The 18,431-nt window shown below is 41.0% G+C and overlaps 1 pseudogene; it reads left to right on the top strand.

Annotated features, from left to right (window-relative positions):
• Positions 1-1,630: 1,630 nt before the first annotated feature.
• Positions 1,631-17,837, top strand: LOC128311768 (olfactory receptor 5G3-like; annotated as a pseudogene).
• Positions 17,838-18,431: the final 594 nt, after the last annotated feature.

Here is an 18,431-nt window from a genome sequence, read left to right as displayed (position 1 = left end):
AGGTTAATTATACTTGAATTGATAAAAAAAGTAATAATACATAATGTGAATTAAAATGTGGGTTAAAGGGGTGTCTGGGTGGCTCAGTCAGTTAAGCACTGGACTTCAGCTCACGTTTCATGGTTCATGGGTTCAAGTCCCACATCAGACTCTGTGCTGACAGCTCAGAGCCTGGAGCCTGCTTCAGATTCCCTCTCTCAAAAATAAGTAAACATTAATTTTTTAAATGTGGATTAAAAAGTCATAATTATGAAAAAGCAACTAAGCAGAATAAAAAACTGAAAGAAAATTGGCTCAAATGTTATAATTGCTTGTCCTTGGATGGTAAGATTCTGGGTAACATTTTTCTCCTCTTCCTTTTTTGTTTTCTAAAATTCATAAGATAAAGGTATTTTCATTTGAAAAAAAAAGGAAGTGCAGCATAAAAATTTTAGTAAATAGTCTATGGTGACAGATGGTGATTACATTTATCAGAGTGGGCACTGAGTAATGTATATTGTTGACATAATATATTGTACACTCAAAACTAATATAACATTGTATATCAAATATACTTCAATAATGAAAAATGAAAATAATAAAATATAAAAATTAAAAACATTAAACAACAAAAAGATATCTGGATCTCAAGTGGCATGGCTTAAGAATAAACTTCACAAGCAACTTCCTTTACAAATGCAAGGAATTCATTGCCACTGATCTCTTCTCTGCCAAGCCTGCTTCCCTGGGCAGAGAAGAGGACTCTGCCCAAATACTTTGCTGCAGTCCCACAGACCAAGTCAAAGCAAGGTTGGCCTTTCCATGGTTTGAAGATTCACGCACTGTTTCCCTGGGCACTTTAAAAAGTAAATCCTCTCATTGAATACAGGCATTTTTCAAAGATATAGAAGTCTTTTATTTAACTCTAAAAACTTGGTGTTGACCAAGGAAAGAGGAAAAGCTAAAATAAAACCAAGCATTATATTTGGGGGTCTCAGAACTGCAATTTGGGGGACACAGATTTGGGTAGCAGCCCAAACTGTGTCTTCTCAGACAACAAAAGTCAAGAGGTTATGAAGACATAAGAGATGGCTTGTATTTGTTGGTTACAAAGAATTTTGATTGGTGTTGGAGGCAGAAAACCAAACTGAATATAATTTGTTGCTAAGGCTATCACTGAGCAAAGTTGCCTAGTGTAGCAAGTTGCAGGTGTTTGGGCTGAATCCTTGGAATATTTGTGGTTTGGCCCCGTCCAAAAGTTGATGGTTTCACTAATGAGGACGCACAAAAGACCCATCTCCTTTCTGGCCTCCTGGCTCCATTTAAAAACCCCTGGACATACGTGACCTCATTTCATCTCCCATTTCAGTGTCAAAGGGTAAGACTACAAATTTTTCGGCCTTCTTCTAACTGTGACGGTAAAAAATGCTCCGTTATTACTTGTATCCTAATGGCAGAGGCTTACGTGGCAGGAAAGGACCTGGTTTGTTTCTAGAGGCTTGACACAGAAATCTCTAGCAAGAAGTCTATAAAATTCCCTTTCGAAAATGCCAGCAAGCAACACGGAGATGTGTATCAGATGGCCTGAAATCTGCAACAGTGTGTGGTATCACCAAGGAAAATAATAATTTAAGCATCAGAGTAATTTGCTGCTGGCAATGTGCCCTACTGTTGGGTTTGCTCTAGCCTCAAAAAGTTTACTGTTCCACTGTGATTGTTCCAAGTCGCTCCCAATTATTGGCGGTTTCCTTTCCTAGGCTTCATCATCATCATCATCGTCGTCATCGTCATCGTCATCATCGTCATCGTCATCCTCCGGTGAAATCAGCTACAAATGTTTTTAATTATTGGAAGCATCAGTATTACTACCGTTTATGGAGGAACTGCTATGAAGCCTGTTCTCTGCTAAAATGTTGGCTAACATTTTATATTTGCAACTCTTTAAGGTAAATCCTACACCGAAAGAAAGAAAATATCAACCCAAAGTCTTTAATCAAGCATGTATTAAGAGTGCTAAAATGTGGGGAGTAGCTTAAGATGAGTGTTCTGCGGGGAGCAAGTAGCTGAACGATTTTAAGGCTGATTGGGGATGGTCATTCGAAACTTAATTTTCTTCTAAGAATTATTCCCTGTGCAAATTCTTGGAAAGTAGAAGGAAATGAGTCATCTTAGTCATGGGACAGAAGGTAGGAACAGGAAGATGGAATCTCAGGGTAACAGTTATTGGCTGCTTAAGTGCGTTTAGGGATAAGAGGTCGCGGGAACATTTGGAAGCTACGAATTTTGCAGGATAGCTAAGGTTTAGTATTGTGATTGTCTGGGACGATTGCAATTATCTCTTGAGTTAGTAGTTAGCAGACACACAGAGGCATTTACACTCTAGGCACTATAAAATATGGGATTACAGTGGTAAGGAACCCACGGAATAGTATCATTGGTAGACTGTGACACGTCTCTTTAGACCCCCACTTATCTTTCGTAGTCTCAACCAAGAAAGCACATCCGAAGGATTGAAGGCAATTGTTTAAAATGCATTTGCAGGGTGCCTGGGTGGCTCAATCAGTTAAGCATCTGACTTCTGCTCAGGTCATGGTCTCCCAGCCTGTGAGTTCGAGCCCCGAGTCGGGCCTTGTGCTGACAGCTTGGAGCGTGGAGCCTGCCTCAGATTCTGTGTCTCCCTCTCTCTCTGCCCCTTCCCTGCTCACTCTCTCTCTCTCTCAAATAAGTAAACTTTAAAAAATAGAAATAAAACAAAATGCATTTGCGATGTTCACATGATCTTTCTGCATTGGTTCTTGCCTGTGCTCTACCTTTACACTTTTATCAGGGCTATAAGTTTGGCTAATGGAACATGTTATAGCAATATTCTCAATAATTTTAAGTGGAATGGCCCTATCAATGCTGATCTAAGATTTTAGTCAATTGTCCTCTATTGTTTTGCGAACCAGCAATAAAGCACAGACAGTATAGAATCCTCTGATGAGGGATAACACATAATTAACCAAGAATTAGTCAGTGATTACCCTGGAAGTAACCACACATAATAAACACGGAGGACACTGACCATTCTCCAAAGCCTCTGATGGAGTAATAAAACATCCACACACGATTGCCACTAACTGCTTACTTTTGAGATGTGATTAGAAACAAAATTAACCAGTAGACAGTTCTTGTACCAATTTGTATACTTGAACCTGAGGACCGTTCTTTTCACCTAAGATGTATACAAGCATTGAAACACATTCATGTTTATATCTCTTACTTTCACTAATGAAACATCGAGGACAGTATTTTTCTGATAGTCTCTTAGTTTTTTCCTGTAAGTCTAGTAAAGATGGATTCTTGAGGAATCAAACACTTGATAGAGACAACAGAAAGCAAGGAAACAATTCTGATAAAGCCCAGATGACTTAGAAGAGAAAGAAAAACTCTCACAATCTTATCAAGATAGAGCAATAGTCCAAGAAACCTTCATGGCTTAGCAGATGAAGGAAAAGTAAGTTTTAGTTCTACGTAAGCACACCTCGTCTGCCAGCCCCGAAGACAGCAGGGGGTGGACACCTGCCCTTTCTTCTCTAACCTCAGCTCTTCTCACTTTCTGAGGCGAGCGTCAGTCTCCAGCTGTGCGTAGGTGACTAGGCAGGCTTCCCACAGCAGAGGCCAGCCCACCATGCAGCCACTTCTTCCGTACTTTGCAGCAGTCCCACAAACAGGGGCATCGAAGCAGCTGGCATCTGGGGGCATCTCTGCACTCAAGCGGCGGTCCACCAGCATCTACACACAGGCCACCCCTCCCCATACAGAGGTCACGGGCCAGCTTGAGATTTCCCTCCTGATGCCTCTTTCCCGAGACTCGATTCTTAGGTCTCCTAGCTGGCTCACCAATTGCTGGTTCCTAAACTGGGGAATTACCTAGGTAACATCTAAAACTGGCCGCTGTCGTCAGAGGGCAGGAGAGACTGAGGAAAGAGGCAGCCCACATCGTATGGCAGGTGGCAAGTTTAACAAAGAAGAAAACTTCCAGATAATGCTCCTTTGGGACAGCAGCATGATGAGCATCTCTCCACACCTGCCTGCCGGAATCTTTTAAAGTTTATTAATTTTTAGAGAGAGAGAGAGAGAGAGAGAGAGCATGAGCAGTGGAGGGTTAGAGAAAGAGAGAGGAAGACAGAAGATCTCAAGTGGGCTCCATGCGGTCAGTGCAGGGCCGGATGCGGGGCTCGAACCCAGGAACCATGAGATCATGACCTGAGCTAAAATCAAGAGTTGGACACTTAACCGACAGAGCCTCCCAGGCGCCCCCTTAAACATTTATAAAGGGACCTTAACTGGATTCAGTCACATACGCCATCCAGATCGTCTCAACAACACATTACTCCCTTGAGGCTGCCTCCTTGAAAACAGCTCCCGCTGTGGACAGGTGGGCAGAGTGTACATTCCAAGGACGGTGGGTGGGGGCCTCAGAGCCTCTGATTGCCCAGGTCCAGCTAGACGGTCAATGGGTAGCTACATCCTCTTGACGACCACCTCTAGTCAGCCAGTTAGCTAGCCATTATATTAAGCAATTATATCTTTTTTTTTTTTTTAGTGTTTACATTCTTCAGAGGGAAAATTTTTCTCAATGTCAAAGTGAAGCATTTTCCTATAATAGAATTTGCTTTATCATCTTTTTCATATCATATCATTTCCTTCTCTTGAAGTTTCATAAAGTGTCATTTTCTTTATCTTTTCTTGTTGTTATTGTCTGTTTCCTTACCGGTTTTGGTTGGTTTCAGGTAGAAGAATGGGGCAAAATGGCTTTATACTACTTGATTAAAAAAATTAAGTTCATTTATTTGTTTTGAGAGAGAGAGAGAGGGAGAGAGAGAGACCTGAGGAGGGGCAGCGAAAGAGGGAGAATCTCAAACAGGCTCCACAGTTAGCACGGAGCCTGATGCAGGGCATGAAGCCACAAACCCTGAGGTCATGACCTGAGCTGGAATCAAGAATCAGAGATGCTTAACTAACTGAACCACGCAGGTGCCCCTATTCTACCTTCTTTAAGCAAAGTGTATGATATAATTTAAATCCTACATTCAAATTATTACGGATTGTGAAATATTTTTGCTTTAATTTACACGTCGCTCAAAAATGCTTACAGAATATGTCTTCTCTGCAACTCTCTGACACCAGGACTTCATAGGATATAGACCATTGTAAGACCATGTCCTTGACTCTAAAAGTCAGATGACAGTGGAGACGAGCTACTGGGGAAATGCTATGGCAGTTTCAGAGGTGGGAGATCATAACCCTTTTAGGGGATCATAGAAGGTTTTTGAGAGAAAGTGGTGGTGACTGAGGTCATCCAACCTATGTGTATTAGTTTCTCAATGCTGTCCTGACAAATTACCACAAGTTTAGTGGCTAAAACAACGCAATGTTGTATACACAAATGTATTGATTTAATGCTCTGCAGGCTAAGGAGTCCTACATGGGTCTCACCAGCCTACAATCAGGTGTTGGCAGGATTGCATTGCTTCCTGGAATCTCTAGAGGAAAATGTTTCCCGCTTTCTCCAGCTATTAAACCTTGCCCACATTTCTTAGCTGATGGCCCCTTCCTTCACCTTCAAAACCCGCAAAGTTGCATATCTGCCCATGTTCCCTACTTACATCTCCTGAGAAGGCCTCACAGATAATCTCCTCATTCCAAGGTCCTTAAGTTAAGAACATGGGTAAAGTCACTTTTTACCACGCAAGGTGACATGATCACCGGTCCCTGGGGTTAAGAGGTGGACATCACTGGAGACCATTATTCTGCCTATGCCACTCTTCCCTCAATGTGATATTTTCTTCTCTCCTTCATGAAGCTTTATTCCAATCAAGTTGAATGTTCCTGCCTCCCTGCCTCTGTTCATCTCCTTAGTTCTACCTGAAATGTCCTTCCTCTCAATTTCAGGTCATCTCAAACTTGTCCACCTTTCCAAACCAATCTGCCCATGAAATATTTCCCAACCATTTTAGTGCACAATGACATCTCCTTCTTTGAAAAGTCTGTGCTTTGATTTACCTTGAACTCAGCCAGGGGTACTATGAACTTAAAGAAATGAGTATCCCGCATATTGATTAATAGCAAGTTTTGAAATACACTAGCAAGACTTCTGTGGGAACATAAACTCATTGTCCGAGGTACCCCAGAGAGAGTGGTCTTTGGTTTAGTCCAGCTCTTCAGGTCACTAAATAACTGAGGTTTTGATCCCGATTTTAAGCCGGATCTTCTTCTCTCTTTCTGATACTTCAACGTCCAGGTAAATTCTCGGGTCACCGAATGCAGAAATGCAAAGGTCATAGAAATCGTCCCCCTTCCGGGGGAGGCGGAGTCTTATTCCTGTTTGCGTGCTGAGCAATGGAAGGATGGAAGCACGTTCCCCTCACCAAACGCCCTCACCTGGTAGGTCCACAAATGTCCACAACCACTGCCTGCCGTTGCACGTAGATTTTGAACTGTTAGGCATGAAACGAAAGCAGTGTTTTTCCAACCACTTCAGCTCTCAGTGAACAAGGGAGCTTTCTCTGAAATGCTGCGGCATATGTCGTCTTGGATTTATCAAACACTGCTTTGAAAAGTGGGCTTTCTTTTTATGCCTAGGCACTGTTTCCCGCGATTGATTTTAGTGCTGCCATTAATAAGCAATTGCCCTGTGGAAAATGCATTCCACAGATAATTCTCAAGTAATGATAAACTCAGGGGGCACAAACATCATATTAACTATTGTTTTGTCACTGTAGCATTTCAGGGTTCACATCTTAATCACTCTATCTTCAAAGTGTGAATATTTTTTTTAAAATAGGAAAGTGTTTGACCTGGTAACAAACGTATGAATCTGGACTCTTTCTTACGGATAATCCCACACCTTGTGTTTCTTACTGTCATTTAAACAGGTTGATGTGTTTTTACTCAGTTGATGAGTCAGAAAAATACTTAAAAATTTTGTAACAATAAAAATGGTAAGCATTTCACACATTGTGTTAATAAAATAGAGATCACCTGTCAGAATTTGTGCCTTAAATAGGCTTATAAACATTACAGGGAATTAGGGGAAATAATTTTATTTCAATGAGCAAAATATATTCATGGAAATGTATGGTAACATTGCCGCTAATGATCGAGTCAGTTGAGACTAGAGTGGATACTTATTTTTCTTTTGATTTCCATGGAAAGTTCCTATACAATATTTGATAGATTAATTAATCTCAAAGGAAGGGCATCTCAGTGCCTCCCAAACCATTATATTTCTTTTTTGAATCATATGATATGATTATATGAATTACACGATCTGGCAATTTCTTCGCTTCATTTAACCCCAAACATGAATCCTCTGTTCCTATTTCTTTCTGCCATTTCTGTATTCATGATGGTTAAAGAGTAAATGTACCCAATCTCTCATTTGCAGGCCTGTCCTTTATAAACATAAAAATGACTATCACGTGTTTCCATAGAACTCCCCCTTGTAAATAATGCTACCGACATTTGTTGACATTTCTCTTTGTAAGCCTTTTATAAGGGGAAGAGATTAATATACACAGATATCAATGTTGTCTTCATTTCATCTGAATGGCACTATCCTCTCCATCCAAACAGGAACTGAAAGGGCTTTATTTCCGTTCTGTTAAGCCGATCCCAAATGTCTATTATCAGGGTCTGAATTTTTCATCATTTCTTACAATCTCACTGGTTACGGTATTCCTAAGTAGGCATTGTTATTCTATCATGTGATAAAGATGAAATACAGATACTGTTCTCGTTTCGAATACAATTTTAGAACCCATGGGAAATTTAGATTTGATACTTAGACTGCTCTTTTGCTGGCAGAGGGTGCCGAATCCAAAAAGATCAAGTATAAATCACGCAAGTTTGCACGGTGTCCCAACGGACGGGAACTATTCCTCAGGAATACCGTTGCCCGTCCAGTGCTGTTTTCCTAACTGCCTCCTTTACAGATTAAAAAACACTTGTAATACATTGAAGAAGCTATGATGAATATGGGGCGCCTGGGTGGCTCAGTCAGCTGAGCGACTGACTTCAGGTCAGGTCAGGATCTTATGGTTTGTGGTTTCAAGCCCGTGTCAGGCTCTGTGCGGAAGCAGGAGCCTGCTTCAGATTCGCTGTTTCCCATCTCTCTGCTCCTCCCCTTTTTGTGTTCTGTCTCTCTCTCTCTCAAAATAAATAAACATTAAACATTTTTTAAAAAGAGCAATTTTGTGTATGCTAATTAACATTGCAAAAATAAAATGTACTTTTAAATTTCTTACACAGGTTACCACTGACCAGTGAATGACTATGTATTTTTCTTAGCCCCTCGTCCTTTTAGGTATTGTTCCTCTTCTTCCATTGCCCCCAAGATGCTGTGTGATAACTTTGCAGAGAAAAAAGTCAGCTCTCTCAGGGTTGTACCACACAGATGTGGTTCTCTTCTTTCTTTGTGGTATCTGAATGTTTCTTCCTGATGTCCATGGCACATGACTGGTATTTGGCCATCGGTAAGCCCTCGTTGCATGCCCTCATTATGTCCCAGAGGGTCTCTGTGCAGCTGGTTATAGGGCCTTATGGCATGGCTCTTCTAAGCAGCATGACCTATATGACATTGACTTTTTGCTTACCCTTGTGTGGTCCAAATATCATCAATCATTTTTTCTGTGATATTTCCCTTCTGCTTTCTCTTACATGTGCAGACACTTCCGTGACCCAACTTCCATTTTTCTTTTTGGCTGGATCTACAGGAATCCTCAGTGGCCTGATCATGATGGTCTCCCATGTTTGCATCCTGGTGGCCATCTGGAAGATCCAGATTGCTCATGGGAGGCAGAACGCTTTCTCCACCTGCTCCTCTCACCTGGTCGGTAGTTGTCTCCATCCTGTATGGGACTCTTTTCTTTATCTCTGTTCGACCTGGCTCAAGTCCCTCCCTGGATCTCAATAAAGTGATTTCTCTGTTGTATACTGAGGTGATGCCCATGTGGAACCCCCTCGTCTACAGCTTGGGGAATAAGGAGGTAAGATATACATTTGGGACGAAGTTTGAAAGGAAAACTTCTCCAGCAGTTTTGGTAATTAGAACTCTGTTGTGTTGTACCTTAGACGTTGGTTTAGAACATGTCAAAAGAACACTGGGCTGAGAACGAGAAGTTCCCTTTATTCCTGAGTAGTTACCAGGTTACTTATAGACTGCTTGTATTTTTTTCATCAGTCTTCTCCATTATAAAGTGAAGGGGAATACAAAATACTTTACAGATATATTAAGGGTACAAATGTACTATATGCCAACAGAAAGTACAGAGGAACATGTATACAGTCTCATATGTGGGAGGACATTTATTCCAGATTAGAGAGCAAATGTTGTAAGGGAAAGGTCAACAGTGTTCATTAATAAAGGTTCATACACCTTGTTCTGTTGAACAATGGAAAGCGAGAGGGCTTTTGCAAAATAGGTGACTTACAATAAGGTAATGTCCCGATGAGAAAGTCCTGAGCCCAAATGTACATGTGTATGACACACAGGAGGGACATGGGCCAATAAATGGCTGGATGAGCAATGGGTACAGCTGGAAATGAGAATGGCCAAAAATATAAATATACTAAAGATAGCTGAACTCCACAATGGCTGGGAAAAATGAAATTACAATGACAAGACAGTGTTCCTTTTTCATTTGTCACGTTAGCAGACATCACAACGATTTGTGCAATGCTGGTAAGGTTGCCAACGAATATAGACCACGACATTGCACTTAGCGACAGTAGCTAAGTATAGAACAGCTACATTTTCAGAAAGTAATTTGATGATTTCTGTTAAAATTCACATACTCGTTGACCTGGCTGTCTTACATTTGGAAATCTGTGCTGTCGCAATATCAACACCAGACATAAATGCTGCAACATCATTTGCAGGGGGGGGGGGGGGGAAGGGAAACAACCTCAATTTGTATCATTAGGAGAAACATACATTCTCTCCTTGAAGTGTTGGGTGGCTAATTATTAAACAAAGTAAATTAAATATTAATGCTTTGGTTCGGAGGAAACGTCCTGATACAATCATTGATAGAAGTCAAACCTTAATCTGTAGAACCGATCACAGTTTGTGTGGGTTTGCAACTTCCTGGGGAGCTTCCGCTGAAATCCGCAACCGGCCCCCATCACCAAAGGCAGGGAGAGACCAAAGAGAGAAGCAGGCCACTCCGGAATGGTAGGGAGCAGGTTGAACAGACAAGAGAACTTACTTGCGAGGTTGTCCTGGGCGCAGCGGTAAGACCATAGCCCTTCTGCCTCCCGCCCAATCTTGAACGATTAGATAGAGGCAGTCACACATGCCGTCCAGAGCGTCCAAGAACACATGACTGTCTCAAGGCTGTGTCCTTGGGGCAGCTTTTGGGAGCCGAGAAGGCCGGCAGAATGCACGTTCCAAGGACAGGGTCTGGGAGAGGAGCCTCCAGTTGCCAGGGTCCAGATCACAGATCAACCAGAGGTCAGATCTTCTCGTTGACCAACCCCCAACATGTAAACAAAGGTGAAAAAGGTGGGGGTAAAACCTACCTCATGTGTAAAAGACATCGGTGTGTGCCTATGGACATGATCATAGAGAGAATTGTGCAAAGTCACTGGCCACGCTGTTAACATTGGTTACTTTAGTAACATGACATTGAAAGGAGCCACAGAGAGTGGGGGTGCTTCGTGCTTGTCTGAGTTGTCGGACTTGTTTTGCAACAAATATGCTTAATTTCATAACTAAAATTTACTCTTGAAAAGCTGCCATCTGTGTCAAAACTGAAGGCATGAATAAGTGAATGAATGAAAATATCCATAAGTAAATAGATTTAGGCAGATGGACTCAATGACTTCTGGTAAAGCTATTTCTCCATCCTAACACTCTCTGGTTTAATGAAACCCTTTTACCTACTGGTGAAGGAAATCTTTGTCAAAAACTAGGTAAAAGCGAGAGATTCTTAGCAACTCTGCTCCCATCTCACTTTTTCCCTCTGAGGACCTGTATCTCCCCTCATCCCTCACCCTTCACCCCAGAATCTGTCATTTTTATACAAGGTGGTATGTTTTCTCCTTATTAAGCACTTTGAAATGATAAAAAAAAAATGCTGAATTCAAAATGACACAATGCAAATGATGCAATTTGGAAAGTAAACTACTAAGTTAATTAATTATTAATATTCAGGTAAATTTTATAGTTTATGTAGCACAGCATTTCATGCAAAGGATGTATGCTTCTCCTAGTGATACCCCTTCAGCTGGTTTCCTTTTATTCTCCCTACAAATGATGTTGCCACATGTGTATCTGAGATTTATATTTCTGTAGCACAGATTTCCAAATGTAAGAGAGCTAGGTCCCAGATTATGAATGATTAACTTTGTTAGTTGTTGGGGGCACCTGGGTGGCTCAGTCGGTTGAGTGTCGGACTTCGGCTCAGGTCATGATCTCACAGCTCGTGAGATGGAGCCCCGCGTCAGGCTCTGTGCTGACAGCTCGGAGCCTGGAGCCTGCTTCAGATTCTGTGCCTCCCTCTCTCTGCCCCAACCCACTCACATTCTGTCTCTGTCGCTCTCAAAAATAAATAAACATTAGAAAAATTATAATTTGTTAGTTGCCAGTTTGGTGACATTTCCCAGCACCATTTTACTAAGACTTGATAAAACTTGGGCTTAGGTGAGCCAAAGGGAAATGTATTTTCATCTAGAAAGAGCAACAGTTTCTTCCCGGTCACACTTTGCCTTAAAATGACTCTATCCTGCATCTTCATTATATGACAGGTGTCAGATCTGTCACCTATTGAGATATGCATTGCCTAGTAGGAGAGCTGAAGTGTTTTCTTTGGTCCTAATTGCTTGGTAAACATTCGTGATGCAGGTGCTATTGAACGGGGATTGGGAGGAGAACAGCAGGAGGCAAGTGATAATTATAAATTTCCTGAATTGCTGTGAGGTCCTTGTCTAAGCGTATGCAAATAGATTCAAACCAACTGTCTTCCTCTAGTTCTGGTTATTGCTGTTCTGATCTGCTCCTGTATTCTGCCTACAATTCTCTTCCTGCCATATTCACACGGATTAACTACTTGCTTTTCATCTACTGTTTCAGTGTTACCTCCACTGGGGACTCACCCTAAGGGATGATTAGAGACAGTGTCAGTTAGAGCCCGTGTATTGTCCTCTTACGGCACCATCTTCTTTTCCCTTAGACTTTATAGCTGTAACACAGTGCATCTTAAAATAGATTTTTGTTTTGTTTTTATTAGCAGGAAATGTTCCCAACTGATTCTTCCTAGAGGGCAGGGACAGAAATTCAAGTGCAGGTGCATTTTGCCGTTCATTTGTTTGTTCACCCCGGAAGTCGTTAAGTGGTTCTGCCTATTTTGTAAAGAATCGCCAGTTAGTCCCAGTATCGTAGGAGGTGCGGTTTCTGAGAGATCAACTGTGATCCTTTGTTCCTCTGTAGGTGATGCGTCTTTCTGATTCTGCCTTCTTTGAAGATTGTTTTCTTTATTCTTGATTTTCTGTACTTTAAAAAGTGTATGCCTAGGGGTGGTCTTTGCTGGCATTTATTCTGCTTAGCGTTCTTTATGTTGTCATGCGGGGTGGGAACTTGGGGACGGTCACCCTGATGTGGATGGATTCCTGACTCCAGAAACCCATGTAGTTTTTCCTTGAAACGTTGTCCTTTGTGGGTGTATGCTCCTCTTCTTCCGCTGCTCCGTCGATGTGGTGTGATCCCTTTTGGGAGAGAAGAGTCATCTCCTTTGTGAGCTGTGCTGTACTGATGTGGTTTTTGGTCAGCTTGTAGTGACAGCCTGTTTCCTCATGGCCACCAAGCATGTGAACGGTACGCAGCCATCTGCAAAGCCTTGCCGCATACAGTCATCCTGTGCCAAAGGGCCCGTGTGCAGCTGGTGGCGGGGCCCTGTGCCACGGGTCCTCAAAGTGCCATTGTCCATGAGACCTTCACTTTTGCTTAGGCTTCTGTGGTCCAAATGTGGTCAACCACCTTTTCTGTGGCATTCCCCCTTTTCCCTCCCTGGCATGTGCTGCTACCCAGAAGAGTAAGTTGGTTCTTTCCATGATGGCTGGATTCATAGGAATCCTGTGTGCTCTCATCATCCCGGCCTCCTGTATTTTTATCGTCCAAACCTTCTGAATATCCAATCTGTTAAATGCAGGCAGCAAGTTTTCCCTACCTGCTCCTCGTGCTTGGCTGCTCTGGCCATCATGCATGGGACACTTTTCTTCCTTTGCATACTTCCTCATTCAAGTTCATCTCAGTACACTAATAAATTCGATTTTGCATTCTATTCCACATGGATGCCCATGTTGAGTCTGCTCCTTTACTGCCTGAGGAAGACGAATGTAAAAGAGGCATTTAGGGGGACATTTGTTAGGAAGAATTTTCTGCTGGGGAGGGAATTCGGACGGTGCTTTTACCAATGTTCAGGTGGAATTGCCAAACGTGTACTAAGAAGGAGGTGGACTAGACTTAAGGAGTTGTCAGTTTGAACCTTGACTCTTCCCATTAGAAAGAGGATTAAAAGTTAACGTGCAGCGTTGGGTTCGTTTGCCGTGTACAACCTAGTAATGCGACAGTCTTCAATTTGTGTGTGCCTGGATATTAATTGGTAGTTACACTTTAATCATTCTTATTTCAGAGTGTACAGAATCATGACATGCTGGAGTTCTATTTCAGATCTAAATAATTTTTAGACTAAAACCGTGCCATTTAAAATAAATTTCTGTGGCATTTCAGAAAGAAAAAAAGGATTAAAAGAGGATAAATTCTATACCATTTCTGGTTCTCAATGTCTTAATTTGTAAACTGAGGGTAATAGACTCAATGTCATTTATATTACTTTTTTATCTAAAGTTCTGTGATTGGACACAGTATGTCCAACTCCTATGAATGCCATCTTTTTAGACACTGGGAAGAAAAGAAAAAAAGACTTTCCTGGCAATGATACCACCCGTTTTTCCACTTTTCCTTTCTAGGGACTTGTTCTCCCTTTCCATTCCTTGATTCAATATATCAAATGCGAGACTTTACAACTCAGTATCTTATAGTATCACACATCTTTCTTAAAAATAACTGAGCGCAAAAAAAGTGTAATGAAACGATAACCCTTTAACAACAATACATTGAAGCCTTAGGTGGAAAATTGCAAGGAGGCCAATGTCATGTGTGGTTTGTACACAGATTAATCGATGACACGTATAAGAGCACCTAACACATAGGAAGTTCTCAAGAAAACATGTTAAGTGAGCGAGTGAACAAAACAAATATAAGGCACGTAGTTACTTTAAGTCCTAATTATCATCTTTCTTAACAACCTGGACCCAGGTGTGGTTTAAGGTCATACTTCTTTCCATATCAACTTCATCTCATTCTTTTTCTGGTCACTGATGTCTTACCTCTTTTAAATGTTTTCCAGCTTTATTGAGGCATATTGACAAATATAATTGTAAGATATTTAAATTGCAAATAACGTAAGAAGGAAGATTTGATATACGTATACCCTGTGACGGGATTCTCCCCATCGAGTTAAATCGCACATACCTCACCTCACATAGTTGTCTTTTGGGGGTGGCGAGAACCTTTAAGTTCTACTCTCTTGGCACATTGCACTTAATACAATACAGTGTTGTCAACCACAGTCACCATGTTTTCCACTAGATCCTCAGGCCTTATTCATGTTACAAGGGAAAGACTGTGCCTTTGATGTCTTTTGAATCCAAGCTGTCGGAGGACCCTCATCACTCCTGTGGGAAGGATCACGCGCCAGGATTACTCTGCGTGCAAGTGCTTCTAGTTTACAGTCGAGTGTATTCCTGATGATTTTTATTTCCCCTGCTCTAGCTGCTGTGGTACTAGCAGCCTACTCTGCTCTTACATGGGATTTTGAAACTAAAGTTGTCTGTCCTTTCTTCCACTCTTCAAAGGCCAGCCATGGCCATTCGTCTCCTCAAGCAACATTTGTTCCTCTTTTCCCTCTGCCTCTTTTCCCTCTGTTCCCATCCTTTCCCTTTCTTATCTTTCTCATGAGATTGGTGTATGAGAGATGATGCAGATTGCCCTTGATTTTCTTTTCTTTGTTTTTTTTTTTTTTTTTGCCCTTGACTTTTGAGGAACTATCTCACTTCTAAACTGAGTCCTCCACAAATAGCCCAAATCATTGGCTCTATTTTTCTTTTTAATGTTACAGCATCTTGCATCTTCCTATGAGGAAACTCTTTTGTTTTTGCTTTTTGAAGTTTTCTCTGAGACCTCAGATCAATTTATTGGGTACTCGGAATGATTTGATATTTATCTCCCTGTGTTTGAAGGATAAGGCAAGCCTAGGGTCCTGCTAGTACTCCGCCATCTTATCCCCCCTCCCCGCCCGTTTTTTGTTTTTGTTTTTGTCCTTTGATGTCCTGAAAATAGAAAGTTTTCTCACTAAATGGTCCATGATTAGACTTCAACTCTCTCATGTTTTTCATGAGACCCTTCTTCTTTGAGGCTGGCACTCTTCTCAGAAAAATCACTCGCATACTATGGCTATTTGCATTAGTGCCTGTGGATTTGTAGGCTGGCTACATCTAGGAAGGACCGGAAAATACTTTTATCGAGTTTTAAACTCAGTCTTTTGCTTTCTTCCACATCAGGGTCACACTTATGGGTTGTTTCTTCTGATGGTTCATGGAATGACAATAAACGTACAATGTCAAATTTATTTATAGACTCTTAAGTCTATAAAGAAAAATAATGGGTTTTCAGGGAAGAGGAGTGGGCCTATTTTAGATGTCATGACAGGAGGACCTGTGATGCAATGTTTATCTAATCCAGCAATTTGACTAGGCCGCAAACAAGCGCATGTGATTGTTGATGAAGTTAGTTGTCCTGTTTCTTAGGAGGTTGATCATATTTTCAGAAGAGGCTTTTGTGAATGCTGACACGAGGACTGACACATTCAACATACATGGAGCCCCAAATATTTTCATGGCTGTGATGTTGAGGATTTAATCACATCAATGGTTTGTTTTTTTTTTTTTTTTCCTTTTAACTGATTTGCTCACTGATGTATCCAAAGCACCTGGAACATGCTTGCTACATCATGGGTAATCAGTAAGTGTTGATGAATTGAATGAATAAATACAAGGGTTTCATATGGAGCCAAAATATAATCCAGCATTTTCCTCTTAACCCCTTGTTCAATCTGCTTCCACCTCTGTCCCCTTCATTGCTATGACAACAGGGGAAATAAGAGGGGAAGTTCTGGGTCAACCTCCAAGATTATCTGGTCTATCATCAATATGTTGTGATGTATACATTTAAATGGTCATTTAACCTCAGAAATCTCTGGTATTCTCAGGGTTCTCAGCTGTCATACTGTACTGTCTATGGCTTCATGAATTCTATACCTCATAATTCAGATATATTAAATTTTGTTAACCTTACATAGCCAAAGCATGAAATACCAAAGTGTAGAGAGTGAGAGAAGATACTCTCTTCCATAAAAATGAATTCCTTACCATGACACTAGCTGTCATGATAGTAGAACCGAAAAAAAAAAAAAAACAAAAAACCCAATATAACAGAAAAGGGTATCTAAAAACAGATAGATGAGTAGTTTGGGAATTTATGCATGATATGTTTAGCACTTCGCATTCCATTTTTCAGTTTTCTTGTATAGGAAATTCACACCAGGCATGACAATTGGAAAGGCAACTATGGAGAATCACCCTATTAGATAGAAAATATAAGATAACACATTAGCAATTAGAAATGTGGCAGTAAATTCCTTATTGTAGTATAACTGGGATGGCAGGAAAATAGTAAAGCATTCAAGTAAATACTAGAGAAGATGGGAGAATAAAAGATTTATGTTCTTTTAGTTAGATCGTCTCTGCCTGCTTTCTGGTAGTTTAGTGCTACATACTGGTCTTTACTGTCTGGTGATCCTATTATCACCACGGACATTAGTTATCTCTGTATTTCTGTAACATTGTCTCCTACTGCCAGTCTGGTATAGAGAGAAGAGATACCACTAATCATATCAGTGAGACTAGTGTCCCATGTCTTTTCCAAAGACAGTAGAAATGGACTTGTATCTCTAAAGCCCAGTGATCTGTGCGGTGAGACCAAGTTTTGGTCTTTTGGGCCAGTCATGATCTTGGTGGAAAATAATCCCAGAAGGTGTATAAGGGAAGAAGTCAAAGTTCAGCTAGGCAGTTGAGGCCAAGGAAGATAGATAAGCATTGTCCCAAATCTGGCTCTTAGGATTGAACCTGGGCTCATCTCTCTCTCTCATCCAGCTGCAAACATATCCATTCAGGTTTGATCTCCCTAGGATGGTCTCTCAAAGAAATAATTTAACTCCTTTCCATTCTCACAGAAAGTTCCCATTACCCAACACCTAGAAGAAGTTAATCTCCTAATTTCTCTTCCTGCAGCCACATTCTTAAAATTATGTGTCCACTTATTAATGTCCTCATTTGTTTAAAAATATTAATTGAACACTTACTCCTTAAAGCACTATTCCAGAAGCTGGAGGTGTATTGTGGAAAAAGGAAACAAAATTTATACTTGTTGTGATAGAGTGCTATGATGCAATAAATATTCAATGGTATGTAACGGTAATTGATTGAAGAAAAATAAACTAGATAAAGAGGGGAAGTGTAGGAGGGTTGGGGTGTGGTTAACTGTACTCTTTTACAAAGGATGATTAAAGGTGGCCTCCACGATGAGCAGAAATCTGAAGAAAATTGCACAGATACCCGGAGGAAAATACAACAGGAGCCGAAGGAAAAGACAGGAAGATTCTGAGGTAGAATCCTGTTCTGACTGTTCCAAGAATAGCAAGTGGACTGCATGAGGTGATGGTAGGTAAGAGAATCTAGATCTTTCTATTCATCCCCTCCATTGAACTCTTAGGAGGACTAAATGGGTTAATACTCTCAAAGCACTTTGAAGAATGCCTTGCATATAGTAAACTTCTCCTGTGACAAGGCTGATGTTCTGTGGCAACTTTTCTTGTGTGTGTGTGAATAAATAGATGTCACCTGTTTTCTGAAATTCCTTGAAGGATTCCTTACTGCTTACAGATATAAATTCAAACTGCTTTGCTTCATGAAGTGTTTATGAAGTTTGATCCCAAACCCAGTTTTCTACCTTTGTATTTGAAATTTTTGTACCTCCAATGTCGACTGCTTTTGTCTCTCAAAAATTCTGTCCAAAGTTATAGCTCTCCCTTGCTGCATAACACCCCAATCCACCTTATTTTTATGTGCCTATAGCTTCCTTCCCTTTGAGATTAGTCACAACTAAGAGACTCTTTTCAACGTCTCTGGTCACAATGATCCTACCATCCTCGTAACTCATGGACTGATCACGGGGTCCCTCGTGCTGCTGTGTGCCCAGACTCACCTTCTGATTACAAACTTTCTGAGAC

The sequence above is a fragment of the Acinonyx jubatus genome, chromosome D1, assembly GCF_027475565.1.
Source record: "Acinonyx jubatus isolate Ajub_Pintada_27869175 chromosome D1, VMU_Ajub_asm_v1.0, whole genome shotgun sequence".
Lineage (NCBI taxonomy): Eukaryota > Metazoa > Chordata > Mammalia > Carnivora > Felidae > Acinonyx > Acinonyx jubatus.
Note: the sequence above shows the minus strand (reverse complement) of the source record. Positions and strands in the feature narration are given on the sequence as shown.